The sequence below is a fragment of the Macaca thibetana genome, chromosome 1, assembly GCF_024542745.1.
Source record: "Macaca thibetana thibetana isolate TM-01 chromosome 1, ASM2454274v1, whole genome shotgun sequence".
NCBI classification, from domain to species: Eukaryota; Metazoa; Chordata; class Mammalia; order Primates; family Cercopithecidae; genus Macaca; species Macaca thibetana.
The window spans coordinates 180,987,030-181,003,895 of record NC_065578.1 but is presented as its reverse complement, the minus strand read 5'-3'; the positions used below and the strand labels follow the sequence as shown (position 1 = coordinate 181,003,895).

Sequence of the window (16,866 nt, the reverse complement as noted above, 5' to 3'; positions counted from 1 at the left end):
ACCTAAATAAATAAATAAATAAATAAATAAATAAATATGCTGAACACCGTTATGAACCAGCAACAAAATAGAGAACATTATTCTTTCTTCACACAAAACCAATCTCTTGCTACACCTGGAGTAGAGAGTGTGTGTGGTCTGGTTGCTGGCTCTGTGGAAAGACAAGCACAGGGAAAGATGGCTCAGTAATACAATGAAGCCAGGAAGGGAGTTTGCACATCCAAGCATCATACTGAATGAACTTTATATGCATTATTTCATGTAAGCCTCACTGAAACCCGATGAAGGGAGGTACCATTATTCTCATTTTACAGATGAGGAACTGGGGCTCAAGTAACTTGCTCAAAGGTACTCAACTAGAAAGTAGTGGAGGTGGGATTTAAAGCCACATCTGTCTTGAGTCCAAGTCCATGCTCTTATCCACCATGTTCTGTGAAATGTTCACTGAATACTAAATTGTAGCACTTAGTCCATTCCCCCCTCCCCCTGCAGTCTTTATCTGGACAATCAGAAGTTCAGAAAGTTAAAGCTGGTTTGCAGTGGAACTGAGGCTTGAACCAAGATCTCCTGACTCCCAGGTCAGGATATTTCTGCTGTGCCAAGGGACCATTCCATCTGAAAAGCTAAAAGTTGAGAGAGGATATTTCTAAATTCTAGAAAATCACAAAGGATATGAAGTGAATAAATTTAGAATCTTCCAAAACCCAGCAGTATAAAAATAACGGGACTAGGAACCATTCTGGAAGTTTGAGAGAGATGCATTTACGAGAGAGAAGTGTGACGGTGCACACATGGTAACGAGCCTGCAGGACTCACCATCCCTAAGAAGCTGCACAGGCTGAGAACAGAGATTCAATCAAAGTGTTAGGTTTTACTTTTATTTATTTATTTAACAAACTATATGCCAAGCTCTGTGTTAGGTGGTTGTTACAGCCTGAATTTTGTCCCTCAAACATTCCCATGTTGAAGCTCTAACATCCATACTCTCTCAATGTAATTGTATTTGGAGATACGGCCTTTAAAGGAATGATTAAGTTAAAATGTGGCCATCAGGGTAGGCCTAATCCAATTTGGCTGGTGTCCTTAAAAGAAGGGATAAGGGCACACAATGGTACACAGGGGTGCACAGAGGAAAGACCATATGAAGACACTGAGAAGATGGCCATCCGAAACTCAAGGAAACAGACCTCAGAAGAAACTAACCCAGGCTGGGCACAGCGGCTCACACCTGTAATCTTAGCACTTTGGGAGGTGAAGGCAGGCGGATCACAAAAAATTAGCCAGGTGTGGTGGCACGCACCTGTAATCCCAGCTACTCGGGAGGCTGAGGCAGGAGAATCACTTGAATCCGGGAGGCAGAGGCTGCAGTGAGCCAAGATTGCACCACTGCACTCCAGCCTAGGCCACAGAATGAGACACTGTCTCAAAAAATAATAAAATATAAAATATAAAAGAGGAAAATAACCCTTCCAACATCTTGATCTTGGACTTCTATGCTCCAGAACTGTGAGAAATAAATTTCTGTTGGTTTATTTTTATTTTTTGTGTAAGTTTCTGTTGTTTAAGCCACATCATCTATTGTATTTTGTTATGGCAGCCCTTGTAAACTAATACATTAATCCTTGTAACAACCTTTAGCTCATTAATCCTTGTAACAACCTTTTGATATAGGAATGATAATCTCCATATTACAGATGAAGAACCTGAGGCTTATAGACGTTAAAAAAATTTCATCAGTGTCAATCACAAGTGGCAGAGTTGAGATAATCTTGAGTGACAGAAACCTAAGAATCCTAATTCAAAGGATGTCTGGGTCCTATCTCCCACCTCAGCAAGCAGACTTCAAGACAATCTCATATACCTCTTTGCTTAGGGTTTCTAGAACAGGTAGTTGAGGTCACACACTAGCGTGACTATGTGTAGGCTTAGAAAATGATTGAGGAAGGCACCCTTGAATAGCATATAACATAAAGGTCAGAGCACTGGACTGGGCACCAGAACATCTGGGGTCAAATCCATTTCCTAAGGATCCTCTAATCTGATGTACTCTTTCTGTTTTTTGAGATGGAGTCTCGCTCTGTTGTCAGGTTTGGGTGTGGCTCACTGAAACCTCCATCTCCCTGCTTCAAGTTATTCTCCAGCCTTAGCCTCCTGGGTAGCTGGCATTACAGGCTCTCACAACTATGCCCAGCTAATTTTTGTATTTTTAGTAGAGATGGGTTTTACCATGTTGGCCAGGCTAGTCTCGAACTCCTGACCTCAGGTGATCCACCCACCTCGGCCTCCCAAAATGCTGGGATTACACGCATGAGCCACCACTCCTGGCCTCTTCTAATGTATTCTAGAGCAACTTAATCTCTAAATCTATTTTGTAACCTACATAAAAGGAATAAAATGCCTAACTTTTGGTGTTGCTTTAATTACATTAACATTTCACAAACCTTTTGGTGTTGCTTTAATTACATTAACATTTCACAGCATTCATCATGCTGTATTAAAACTGTCTTTAGTATCACTAGTACTTAGCACAGTTTCCTTGCATATAATTGGCCCTCAAACAATGTTGAAAGAGTCCATATGGAAGTTCTTAGCAAATTGTACAAATGTAAGCCACTTTGATTAACCCAGGGAAAAGCCGTGCTGTTGTGTTTTCTTTCTTTCAGCCCTGGTCCCTAAAGGATAGAAAGAGATGAGTCAAGAATCAAAATCATATGAAAGGTCACCACCTTCCAAGGATCCAGAAAGCTTCAAAAGAGATTACAGAGCAAAGGGTCATGACCACCTGCTGAAGAATAGGGTTCAGGCCCTAACCTGACAGCTTCCATTCTTTATCTCTCTCCTGTGTCTGGTGACAGTTGTCCTCATGTCACCCTCATCTGTAATCTACTGCATTTTCCCAAGAGTACTTAATAGCAGTCAATCTGAAAAAGGCACTGGAGGTAACTCAGTGAACTGGAACAAAAGTCTTTGTTCATGATTTTCACTGGGGGCAGCCCCACATTCCTTTCCCCAAGAGCCGTAATGGGTCCCTAGGACCAAACAGTCCACCTTGCCTTTCTGACCCACCATTCTTTCAGGGGAAGAGAGATGCTATACCCAAAATAAACACTCAACACTTTCTCATTGGTTCAGAGGGTATGGGATGCGCCTCTAGCAATCTAGCCTGCATTAGTCCATTTTCACACTGCTGATAAAAACATACCCGAGACTGGGCAATTTACAAAAGAAAGAGGTTTAATTGGACTTACAGTTCCACGTGGATGGGGAAGCCTCACAATCATGGCGGAAGGCAAGGAGGAGCAAGTCCCATCTTACATGGATGGCAGCAGGCAAATAAAGAATGAGGAAGATGCAAAAGCAGAAACCTGTGATAAAACCATCAGATCTCATGAGACTTATTCACTACCATGAGAACAGTATGGGGGAAACCACCCCATGTTTCAGTTATCTCCCTCTGGGTCCCTCCCGTAATACATGGGAATTATGGGAGTACAGTTCAAGATGAGATTTGGGTGGGGATGAAGAGCCAAACCATATCATAGCCATTCTGCCAGAAACAAAAGCAGAATTCATGCATCCATTTATTTGTTTATTCATCAGTTCATGCATTCATCAAATGTTTGTTGAGTGCCTTCTGCATGCCAAGCACCGTTCCAGGGCCAGGGGAACAGCAGAGTCCAAAACAATAAGCATTCCTGCCCGTACATTGTGCAGTCATCACTGGGAAGAGGCAATAAGCAAAATAAATCAGTGGAAGATGGAACTTTTCAGGTGTGACAAGTGTTATAGAGGAAAATAGACCAAAAAAGGAGAGTAGGGAATTCTGGGGTAAATACATAAAGATAAAAAGCAAGATAAGCAAACATCTGAGAGAAGAGCCGTCCAGGAAGAGGCCTGGAGCTGGGAGTGCCTGGCATGTTCTAGAACACAAGAGGCCAGCAATGCTGAAGTAGTGAGCAGTGAAAGAAGTCAGAGGGTTAGCAGGAGGCCAGACTGGATAGAACCTCGCAGGCTTCTCCTCTGCTATGGGGAGCATATGGGGTTTTGAGCAGGGGAGGAACCTGATCAAAATCATGGTTTTACAGGGTCTCTCTGCCTGCTGTGTTGAGAACAGGCTGGGCAAGAGGAAGGCAGCACAAAGGCGGAGGCAGACCAGTCGGCAAGCTGCTGTAATAATCTAGGAAAGAACTAATGATGGCTTAGAACAGGGAACAAAGTAGTCGAGGCAGAGAGAAGTGACCGGGTTCTGGGATGCATTTTGAAGATAGAGCCCACAGGCTTTGCCTACAGTGTGTTGTGGTATATGAGAGTAAGAGAAGAGTCCAGGAAGAACGTAATTGCCATTCGCTGAGATGAGGAAAACTATGGAAGATCAAGTTTCGTGGATAGACGACCCAAGAAGCTCATTTGGTGATGCTCAGCTTTGAGATGACTTTAGATACTCAGTTGAAGATGGTAAGTGGGCTGTTGAATACACGAGGCTGACATTCAGGGGACAGATCTGAGTCAAGGGTATAAATTGGGAGTGGTCAGTATTTAGGTGGATCCCACTGCCATAAGACTAGACAAAAACATTGAGAGTTAAGTGCAGGTAAAGGAGAGACCTAAGCCCTGCACAGGCCAACAGTAGACACCAGAGCTGAGAAGGAAGTAGCCAAAGATGAACTAGAAGGAACAGGAGGGAGGCAGGAGGAGGCCAGGAGAAGGCGGGTCCTTCTTTCTCCTCACTGCTATGTTAACCCTCATTTTGCCTTATTGCTGTCACTCCACCTCTGTCAGCTTCACCTCTCTCAGATTCATTCTTAGGTAAATAAAGATGTTTTCTATCACTGTGCATGAGCCAAAATAGATATTTACTAGGTAAACACTATTCCTTTAATTGGGCGATTCTTTAAAAAAAAAAAAGGCACACAGATCTCTGTTTGGTGTGTTCATTACAATACCTGGATCTGCTGGAACATCAAGTTACCCAGCTCCACGGGCTCCGTGGGCTCCACGGTCAAACTGCCAAATGGTGTTGAAGATATTCTCATGATTGTTGCTATTGTTATTGTTCAGAGAGGCTTCAGCCCTTGGGGGAGCCCTCCCTCCTTCCCCCTCCCACTCCCCACCCCCTGATCCAGAGGCATGAATGCTCTCATCAATTCACTTTGGTCCAGCTGCCAGGCTGGGGAACAGATGTTGCATTGTTAACAGGAAGGAGAAAACAAACAGCTCCACTCTCCTGTGTTCTCCCGCCCTCCTCCCCCATCCCCCTTTCAGTCCCCTGGTGAAAATGGGCAAACAATGTTGGGGAGAGGACGGGGTCCAGTGAGTAATGCCCTTCTCCCCACCAAGGCCGAGCCACGGAGCTCCTGACCAGAGGCACACAGAGCGCTCTCCCGGGCCCTGTTTACAGAGGACATGAGCTGTGTCAGCTGAGCGGGCTTGCCCGTGGCTGGTGACGTGAAGATGTTCTCACTGAGCAGAACATTGAAAGAAGACAATGGCCCTCTTCTGCATGTGGCCCTAGTGACAAATCTACCTGCATTTTAAGGGCAAAAGCTATGGCCAAAAGACAAGCCCAGGGCAGAAGGAAAATGTTTCTTGGCTGAACTCTATCTCTGTATGTCTTATCATTTCTCCTCTGGAGGCTTTTGAGAAATGGGGAGAATTCCTTTCTTCCCTAGAGAACACAGGGTTAGAGTCTCCCGCCTTTTCTCTCACTTGTCACACAGTCCCTTCCTAGCTGGGGAGGGGTAGAGGTGAGGGGTGCAGAGTAGGGTAAGCATAAGAAATCTAGAGTGAAGGTTGCATGTGAAATAGTAGCATGGAGGCAAAGGGGCACACAGCCTGTCAGCTAATCTAAGGGGTTGAAACTTTCATTGAAGTTACTAGGTGGCAAGGAAAAGGTTTTAGGAAGAAGAGTGACATACAAGAAACAGATGACATCTCTGTGATAGATGGGTGGGAAGGGAAAGCTAGTCAAGAGGCTGCTATAGCAATCTAGGTCACAGACAACCAGAAGCCCTAAGACAGCATTAGAGATGGTTCAGCTGCTGTCAATGAGGCAAAATCAATAGGGCTTAGGAACCAATTGGGCATGGAGAAAGGGTGGCTGAGGATGACTACGCTGTAGAAAGAACATTAGTGGCTCTAAGCCTCGAAAGGTTATGTCTACCCTGTATACAACATCCACAATAAAAGTACTGTCTAATCATAAAATAAGTATAAGGAAGCCAATAAGCTTTGTTTTTTCTAGGATGGCATTTTGATTCTTTTTAAAAGCACTGCACTCTTTTTTGTTTAAGCTTTTGTTGTTTTTTTTAATTTTTTATTTCCATAGATTTTTAGGAAACAGGTGGTGTCTGGTTACATGAGTACATTCTTTAGTGGTGATTTCTGAGATTTTGGTGCACCCAAGCCCCAATCTGTACACACTGAACCCAATTTGTAGTCTTTTATCCCTCACTCACTTCCCACCCTTTCCCCCTGAGTCCCCAAAATCCATTGTGTCATTCTTATGCCTTGACATCCTCAGCTTAGTTCCCACTTATGAGTGAGAACATACAATGTTTGGTTTTCCATTCCTGAGTTACTTCACTTAGAATAATAGTCTCCAATCCCATCCAGGTTGCTGTGCCATTAATTAATTCTTTTTTATGGCTGAGCAGTATTCCATCATGTATATACATATACATATATGTATATGTACACACACACACACACACACACACACACACACCACAGTTTATCCACTTGTTGGTTGATCGGCATTTGGGTTGGCTCCACATTTTTGCAATTGCAAATTGTGCTGCTATAAACATGCATGTAAATCACTACACACTTCTGAAATAATTTTTTGGCACCTTGTGTTTGTTTCCTTGGTGTTCCAAGCCTGTGCTTTTTTTGTGCTCACTGGAGAATCCAACACAAGGAGGAAGTTTCAGGATTCACGTCCAGGCCACAAGGTAGATGGTGATGCTGCTCACGGAGGACAGGGATGCAGGAAGAGGAGAGGGGAGGTGGAGCGAGAGTGATGAGCTCAGCCTTGGACATGCTGAGTGAGAAGTATCAATGGAGACAGACACGGCCAGAAGGCAGCTGATTAGATGAGTCTGGAACGGAGATGGTGGAACTGGGCATCTCAGCGCTCATGCAGGGGGAGAGTCACGGGAGAGGATGAGGTCACCCAGGGTGAATGTGCGGAAGGAGGGGGAAGAGAGCCTGAAATGACACCAGCAGAAAATCAGCATTTTAGGGACCGGGCAGGAAAAGGAGCCTGAAGAGAAGTATCCAGAAAGACTGAAGAAAATGTAGGAGAGAGTAAAGCTGCAAAGGCCAGGAAAAATGGGAATTTCACGGAGGAGGAAATAATTAACAGTATCAAATGCTATCAGCTGATTCAAGTCAGTTGCGAGAATGGCCAGGGCTGATTGGCACCACTGTGTTTAACAATAAAGAGGTCACTGGTGGTCTTACTGAGAGTGATTTCTGGGGAGCAGTATACGTGGAAGGGTAACTGAGAACCAAATGATGTGATAAATAAGAGGCAAATTTATACCATTAGTGGTAGCCATAGAGGAATGGAATGTTGAGGGAAGGTTTTATTTAAAGATGGTAAAGAACACACTGGCCTGGTGCGTGGCTCATGCCTGTAATCCCAACACCTTGGGAGGCTAAGGTAGGAGGATCACTTGAGGCCAAGAGTTCGAGAGCAGCCAGGACAACATAGTGAGACCCTATTTCTACAAAAAACAAAATTAAAATAAAAATAGCTGAGTGTGGCAGTATGTGCCTATAGTCTCAGCTACTTATAAGACTGAAGTGACAGGATCCTGTAGTTCAAGATTGTAGTGAGCCGTGATCACACCACTGCACCTCAGTCTGAGTGACAGAGTGAGATCCTGTCTCTCGAAAAAAAGGAAAAAAAAAAAAAAAAACTTAAATACACTAATAGTTCATTTAACCTGCTAAGCAAATACATCAAGCCCCACTAGGTTTGGGGGCAAGGAGAGTATCTCTAATATATAAAGTTTTAGGGGAACATTTCTTTTTACACCACCTACAGGCTACAGAGAATCAGCTGAGGCAATAATTTTACTTGGCTTGGATGTGGTACTCTGGAAAGGGTGGCAAGCATTTATCAGGCACCTACTGTATATGTTAGTTAATGTATGAGCTGTCATATGGAATTCAGAAACAATGAGCTCAAGAAGCTCATCACCTCAGAGGCTGCAAATGTACAGTGTGAAACACACATTGTGCTTGTCCTACACCGTGTTTTTCTACAATTAAACCACCACTTTAAAAAGTCGTAAAAATTTAGACATCTGTTCTCTCCTGAAAAACTGGAAGATCTACATCTACCTGGATTTTTGGTAGGCAGCAACAGACTGGAGCAAAGGGCAGCTGTCCCTTACTGACAGCACCTATTCTCCAGTTCACACAGTCCCCAGGGGTCTCCTATCTGACTGATGGAGCAGACTTCAGATACATCATCCGCCTGGCCCTTGGTAGGCATTTGTGTTTGTGACCACAACTGAAGTCAATCTAAGTCATGAACTGCTACGTGCTAAAATGAGGGATGGCAATAACTATCTGGCAGGTATTCAAAAAAAGGAGAAATCAGTAGAATTAAATAGTTGAGCAAAGCTTCTTAGACTTAGTCTGACAGGCAGGTAGGATACAGGTAGATGATTGGATGCATAAATGGATGGATAGATGAAAGAGAAAAGAATTCCCCTTGGGTTCAGGAACAGACCAAATACGTTTACATGGCAGACTGTGGCTAGAAGAAGGAGCACAGATCAGGTATCTTTCATTTAAAATCTGAAAACTCAGGCCAGGCACCATGGCTGGCACCTGTAATCCCAGCACTTCAGGAGGTCAAGGTGGGAGGATCACCTGTGATCAGGAGTTTGAGACGCGCCTGGCCAACATGGAGAAACCCTGTCTCTATTAAAAATATAAAAATTAGCCAGGGATGTTGACAGGCACCTGTAAACCCTGCTACTCTGGAGGCTGAGGCAGGAGAATCATTTGAATCCGAAGACAGAGGTTGCAGTGAGCAGAGATCGTGCCACTGCACTCCAGCCTGGGAGACAGAGCAAGACTCCATCTCAAAAACAAATAAATTTTAAAAATCTGAAAATGTATTGTTTTCAGAGCAGGGAGAAGGCATTTCAACTTATCTGCAGGCAATGCTATCTATTATTTCTCTACATGCATATCCTGTTACAGACTACTTCCTGATCGACAGCAATAATCATGGAGTGATACTGCAAGAAGCTGCTGTCTTGAAAATAAAATGTAAAAAACTTATAGCATCAGGAGTTCATATCTATACAATAGTTTCACTCTTTTGCTTGGCACAATCATATTGATTCCAATTCCACTGGTAGCCATCATATTCAAATATTCTTTCTTCCAGTCTTTTCTAGGTGGCTGTTGGTGCCCATCCCCAAAGAGGGTGCTCTTTAGGCTCAATGAACTGAAATTGCAGCCTCACATCCTGTCCAAGTTTCCCGGCTTCTGACAGAATCTGAAATTACCCCAAGGAGGTAATCACTTATCTAATCCCTTTGATAATTTCTAAAGAGAAAACAAATGGGGGGGTGGGGGGAACCACCTAAATGACAGAAGGAAAAGCATTAAACTTTTACCACACTAGTTCACTGAGCCCGTTTCAAAGTCCTGGCCTTTGCACTGCATTTCTTGTCTTATAAGACCAATTGTGTGTGTGGAAAAGCCCACTTGCCACCTGAGGACCCTAAGATGTAGCCCATCCATTGACAAATTTTACCTTTTTTTTTTAATTTTTTATTTTTTGAGACAGAGTCTGTGTTATCCACACTGGTCTTAAACTCACTCCTGGGCCCAGGCGATCCTCTTTTAGCCTCCGGTTATAGCTCGAATTACAGGCACCCACCACTGCACCCAGCTCTGACAAACCCTACTGTTAAATAAAAACAATGAATTATAACATACTAGGGATAATCAAAAGCTTCCAGGAAGAAAATAGTCTCCATAGAAAGACATGATAATAATAGCAATAGACTTATCAATATCAGCATTAAAAGTTAGTAAATGAAAAAAATGTTTTTCTAAAGAAAAAGTATTTTCAACTAATACCAACTGAAGGTCCCAATTAAATGTGAACATAGAATACAGACATTTTCATACAAACAAGACTTTTTAAAAATTTACCTCCTATGTATCCTTTACTAGAGATTTCTAGAGACTGTGACAAAATGAAAATAAAATGAAACTGAAATGAAAATCTAAACCAAGAAAGGGGAAGACATGGGATGCAAGAAATAGGGGATGCAAGAAATAGGGGGTGCAATATAAGAGAAAGATGAAGGAAATTCCTGGAATGACCATGAAGGGAAGTCCCACAAGGACAGCTTTGCTGCAGGCCTGGAGGATCACCCAAAGTGGAACAAGAGGAGAGAAGCTCCTGGAGGAAGGTCTACTGGGGGGCGGGGGCAAATAGAGCTGTACGCATAGAAGGCTTTGAGATGAATGTAAAAATATCTCCATTCTCCACAGACACCTGCTCTGACCACATGGAACTTTATACAGTGAGGATGTTGAATGGGGTAGAGGGATTTAGCCATAGGTTAAAAAAATTAAGGGCCAGGCATAGTGGCTCACACCAGCACTCTGGGAGGCCAAGGCAGGCAGATCACTTGAGCCCAGAAGTTCAAGACCAGCCTGGGCAACACGGCAAAACCTCATCTCTACAAAAAATTAGCCAGGTGTGATGATGCATGCCTGTAGTCCCAGCTACTTGAGAGGCTGAAGTAGGGGGATCACCTAAGTCTAGGAGGTCAAGGCTGCAGTGAGCCGTGATTATGCCACTGCACTCCAGCCTGGGCAAGAGTGAGACCCTGTCTCAAAAAAAAAAAAAAAAAAAAAAGAAAAGAAAAAGAAAAAAAAAGTAATAAGAAAACAAAAGAAAATAAGCAGGCAATCATTAATTACCTAAAAATTCAAAAATTGAAATTATAATCCAATACTTGGCTTAGCACGAACAATCTTTCAATAGTCATAATAATCTAAATGCTGAATATATTTGACTTCTCTGCTGGAGGAACTGGAAGCATATGAAAAGAAAAAGGGAGCAATAGAGATCTAAAACCTCATCTACAATAAAATGTTTAAATAATTTCAAGTTAGCCAGGCACAGTGGGGCTCACTTGTAGTACCACCTACTCAGGAGGCTGAAGCAGGAGGTTGCTCGAGCCCAGGAGTTTGAAGTTGTAGTGCACTGTGATGCCTGTGAATAGCCTCTACACTCCAGCCTGGGCAACATAATGAGACCCTGTCTAATAATAGTAGTATCAAATTATTAATTAAACATCAGTATATTCTTTGAAATATGGAAGTATGGCTGGGTGTGGTGGCTCAGGCCTGTAATCCCAGCACTTTGGGAGGCCAAAGCAGGTAGATCACCTGAGGTCAGGAGTTTGAGACCAGCCTGGCTAACATGGTGAAACCCCATCTCTACTAAAAATACAAAAAAATATTGGCTGAGCACGGTGGCAGGTTCCTGTGATCCCAGTTACTCAGGAGGCTGAGGCAGGAGAATCACCTGAACCCAGGAGGTGGAGGTTGCAGTGAGCTGAGATTGCGCCACTGCACTCCAGCCTGGGCGACAAGAGCAAGACTCCATCTTAAAAAATAAATAAATAAAAATAAAAAATAAAATAAAATATGGAAGTATATATCATTAGAAACAGTGAAAGATTTGAATGCAAGTACCTCTGGGGAACAGGACATGGAGGAGGTGGTCAGGAGTCTACAGGACTGCTAAGTGTTTTTAGCACATTTAACTTGTTTAAATTCAGGATCTGTGCCACTTTGATTAAAATTTAAAAGAGATCTAGGTGCCACTTTGGGAGGCCGAGGTGGGAGAATCACTTGAAGCCAGGAGTTCAAGAGTCGCCTGAGCAACATAGCAAGACCTCCATCTCTATTAAAAAATACATATATTTTTAAAAAATTTTTTAAAAATAAAATAAAATTTAAATAAATTTACTATCAGAATTAAATAGTATCCCTCAAACACCTAGTATCCCTATATACCTACCGAGGTGAATACATGGAAAGTTAACAGTTCACTTAGAGTCATGGTTCTTGTGTCTGGCATGTTTGTCAAGCAGTTATCAACCTGCAGTGGCAGCTCCCTTACAGCCAATCATCCATGCAGAGAAACTTTTTTTTTTTTTTTTAAAAACACTTTTTATAGTGTGTTGTTTTTATTAAGTGGTCACACCCAAAGGGGTGGCGGTGGATCCTGTGGGGGAATGGGGCCGCCTAAGCCTCATGCAGAGAAACTCTTGCCTGTGTAATCAGGTAACAGCTGCCTCTGCAAGTCTGTGTACCAGAAGGGAAGAAAGTGGACAAGCTAGACAAACATAGGCATCTGTGGAGACAGATATTTTCACATTCATCTTTAACCCTGCTATGTGGACACCTACCATGACAGAAGTCTGAATTTTGGATCGTGTTGAAAACAACAACTAGTTCTAGTTCTCACCCTCATTCAGAGAGTCTGGACAAAGCTGTAGAAAAACAGAATGAACTCTTCCAAGTTGCTGAGATTTACAGTATCTCCTTGTAGAAAAAAAATATCAGTTAGTTAGTCTGAAAAACACTTCCTACCTACAGGTGCTAGAATGCTTCACCCTGAAAGGTAAGTTTAGATGGGTCTTAGATAATTCAGCTTAGCAATTCAACCAGGAGATCCAACCACCAGGTTCTCCTGAGGCCCATCCTGGTGGCAACTGTGCTAGGATGGGGGCAGAGTGGGTGGGAGCCCGTTTCTCCACAGGAAATCCAGAAACCATCCCACCAACTTCTCCAGGATTAACCTTAAATGCCTTCGCCCTCCCTTAAATCCTCTCACTTTCTTCCTTTTGTCACTTCAAGCATTAGCTACATATCATTGTAACCCATGTTCAATACTCAGGAGGAAAAGAAGCAATCAGAAACTCACACCTTGGCTCACTTATTCAGAGACTAGGAGATCCAGAGAGGCAAAGGGACTTGCCCAAAGCTACAGAGCCATTTTGCAACAGAACCAGATGTAGAATCATGGATGGGGCTCCATACTGCCTAGCTCAGAGTTTAGCCTGTGACCTTCAGATAGACAGATAGAAATAGACGTCAAAGGCCGGACGCAGCGGCTCACACCTGTAATCCCAGAGCTTTGGGAGGCCAAGGCAGGTGGATCACGAGGTCAGGAGTTTGAGACCAGCCTGGCCAACATGGCAAAACCCCGTCTCTACTAAAAATACAAAAAAATTAGCCGGGTGTGGTGGTGCATGCCTGTAATCCCAGCTACTTGGGAGGCTGAGGCAGGAGAATCACTTGAACCCAGGAGGTGGAGGTTGCAGTGAGCCAAGATCGCACCATTGCATTCCTGCCTGGGTGACAGAGCAAGACTCTGTCTCAAGGAAAAAATAAAGAAAGAAATAGATGTTAAAGCAAGGTCAAGATCTAAACACAGTTGTAATTCTGAGGACTGTGATCCTTTCACCACTCCAAACTGCCTCACAAATCCATAATAATAAATTAAAATAAAATAAAGGGGGAACTGTAAAATCCAACAAATCAGAGGCTTACTTCAGCCTGAGCTGCCCATTTTTGGGGGTTTAAACAATCCATGCATTCAGCAATGAGTTATTGAGCATGTATTTTGTCCTGAGGAACTTCCAAATGGAGGTGTCTAGTAGAGAGGTAGGTGCTGAGGTCTAAGAAGAGAGAGATCTGAGATGGTGATCATTGTCATAACAAAGGATGAGATTGCCCGGGGAGAACGAATACACTGAGAACAGAAGATGCCCAAATCCCAAGGAGCACCAGCCTTAGGATGGGAAGAGTAAGGGAAAATACAGGGAACTCGTAGAATGGACCCTAGTCTCTGAATAAGCGAGCCAAGGTGTGAGTTTCTGATTGCTTCTTTCCCTCCTGAGTATTGAACATGGGTTACAATGATACGTAGCTAATGCTTAAAGTGACAAAAGGAAGGAAGTGAGAGGATTTAAGGGAGGGTGAAGGCATTTAAGGTTAATCCTGGAGAAGTTGGTGGGACTGTTTCTGGATTTCCTGTGGAGAAATGGGCTCCCACCCACTCTGCTCCCATCCTAGCACAGCTGCCACCAGGATAGGCCTAAGGGGAACCTGGTGAGGACAGGTATTTCCAGAAAGGGTCAGTAGGAGGCCACCCACTCTTCTGCTAAGTGAACTTAGTCCAGATCAGAACATGTGCTGCTCAGAGCTATGTGGTATAAAGGTTGGGCAAACATGCACTTTCACAGTGCTGAGGGCAAAGACCAAGAAGACTGGGACATGACCAGAAAGAAAGGTTATCACATGCTTAAAGCAAAGAGAAAAGGCAACGACAGTCACCTTTCATCTCATTGTGTTTTCTAAAAAAAAAATGTCACTTTGGAAGAAATTCCAAGTAGTAAAGTGGTGGGTCGGCCCAGGGAAGGGATTGGTTGATTGTTAGCTTTTGATTGGTCCAAGATGCAGGAGATTTTACGAGCAAAGAGCTCACATTCTCATCCCCCATGTCCTGATTACACCAGGCTCTCCCTGGAGGTTCACTCTGGCTGGGATTTTAGACTTAAGGAGTGTGGAGAGAGCTAGGAACCACGGCAGTAGGGCAGAAAAAGCCCAGGCTTTGGAGCAAGCAGCCTAAGTTTGAACCATGACTTCAATCCTTATCATTAGGGTGACCTTGTTAAGATTACATAAACTCCATGAGTCTCAGTGTTGTCATCTATAAACTGGAGATGATACTTACCTCAAAGGATTGAATGAGAGAGTATTTACAAAAAACTACCAATAGCTACTCAGCAAGTGCTCCGTCACCTCCTGCTTCCTCCTGCCCACCTTACTTTTGAGAGCCACCCTTGAGTGGGCAAGATAACTCATTATCATGGCTTCCTCCAACTCCTTCCAAATTAGAAACATTGTTCAGACTGACAATGATCTCAGCATTTTCTCTGTGATCCATCAGTAGGTGAGATTCTACCATTATGTCACTAAGCTATCGTACCCTGGGTATCACATGTTCCAATCATTGGGTATGAACTGGCATGCTTTTGTAACTCTCAGCTATTTACCTAGTTCTCTGGGAAAACACTACCTTTCTAGGAGCCATCAGAGGTAGTGGAAACTTGATGTGGTTCCTGATCTTCTGTCCACTCTAAATCCCTAGTATAAAGGTCCTCAGTTTAAAGACATACACCCATACCAACACACACAGACACACACAGAGTGATATGGCTAGGCAGCTGCTACTGGTCAACATTAGTGAGATTTCCCTCTTCTGCTGTTGTAAACCACCAGCCATAGGTATTGTCCTGTCTTTTCTGGTCTCTCTCTCTCTCTGGCATATGAGTAACTCCTCATTTGCTCTTTTTTCCCTGAAGTTCATGCCCTCAAGCACCACAGGCAACCTGGATAAATTTAGCTCTTCTCAGGGCCTTTTCCTGACTTTGTTCCATGACTGTTGACGGTTTGGCTGCTCCCCAGAGAAAGCTTTGGCCTGGTTTCCCTCCCTTGGAGGTCTCATTTGGTTCTGGTGTCTGCTATGCCACTTGCATAATTGGTCATGACTCACTACAGGCTACGGTATGTACTTTGAGAATCAATCAGTTTGTGCTTTTGGAAGCTGAAATCCTTCATTCCAGCTTCGCATCCTTTGGATCTCCTTCCCTACGTTTTCCCTTACCCTAAACAGCCTGTGGCTACTGCTCATAGCTGTCATGCTTACTACCCATTAGGGCTAAGTGGGAAATGACTGGTTGGTGACTAATAAAGGCTCTTCCACTCTCTTCTCCAGGAGCAGGGCCTCAGATCCCGTGACCAGGATCCAGTACAGTCAGGATGTTCATTTAAAGTTTACTAGTTTGAATTGTTGTAGCTGAATATAGAGAGGCTGGAGTCAAACTACCTCTTTAAGCAACTAAATGAAAGAGAACTGCATGCAAAGGCCATTATGTGTTTAGACGTGCTCGTCTTCAAGGATCCAAAGTAAGATTGATGGATCATGCTCAAGCTTTCATCATTTTAGTTACTATTTTCTCTCTTCAATATAGGCTATTGATAAATTATCCAATCAGCAAGTATTTATTGATCACCAGCTTTGTGCAAGTAGCTACAGGCATTTCAGAAGTGAAGAGCATCATTCCCAGTCACTTATGGGGGGAAAAAAAAGGTTTTTTAAAAAAGTGAATTACAAAGGAGAGAGAAGTCATACAGGAAATGAGAGCTATTTTAGGGGATGTAGGTGACACCTTTAAAGGACCTGACATGGACTCTGCTTTCCTGGGGCTTGCAAACTACATGGAGAGATTGAACTGACCTACATGAAACAGACAAGAACCAGGGTCACAAATAGGAACATGCTGAGGAGGCTTTATGGAGGGAGTAGGTTTACACCAGACCTTGAAGGGTGGGAAGGATTTGAATGGATACAGGGGAAAGGAAAGAATTTACCAGGATGAAAGAACAGCATGAACAAAGGCCAGAAGAGAAGACTGGCACAAGTTTCATGTATGTGTATGTTTTGGGGAGTGCCTGTAAAAAGCTGGTCTTACTCCAGTAGTAAATACATATGGAGGGGGGCAGAAAAACAGGCTGAGGATGGTCAGCATCTAGGGCCTTGAGAGCTAGGCATGACCCCCAACTGCAGGAGCAGGCTCCTGTTGGGAAGGGGAGACACTGACCTTGTTCCTTGTAGGAACCACTATGAATGGCCTCTTCCCAGGCCCCATATTCACCTCCACCCCAGTTAGCTGCCCTTGCTATGGAAAACCACGTTAAAAAGAGTCTGTGAAACCAAAGTGATCTACTCCAGGCCAG

At 43.5% G+C, this 16,866-nt stretch overlaps 1 long non-coding RNA gene across 1 annotated transcript in view; it reads right to left on the bottom strand.

Annotated features, from left to right (window-relative positions):
* Positions 1–531: 531 nt before the first annotated feature.
* Positions 532–16,866, bottom strand: part of LOC126940666 (uncharacterized) — a 38,621-nt gene continuing 22,286 nt past the window's right edge. Inside the window, exons 4-5 of the long non-coding RNA XR_007720867.1 lie at positions 3,249–3,365; positions 532–623 (exon numbers count right to left, since the gene is read on the bottom strand). This is a non-coding gene — a long non-coding RNA (uncharacterized LOC126940666). The remainder of the gene's footprint in view (positions 624–3,248; positions 3,366–16,866) is intronic.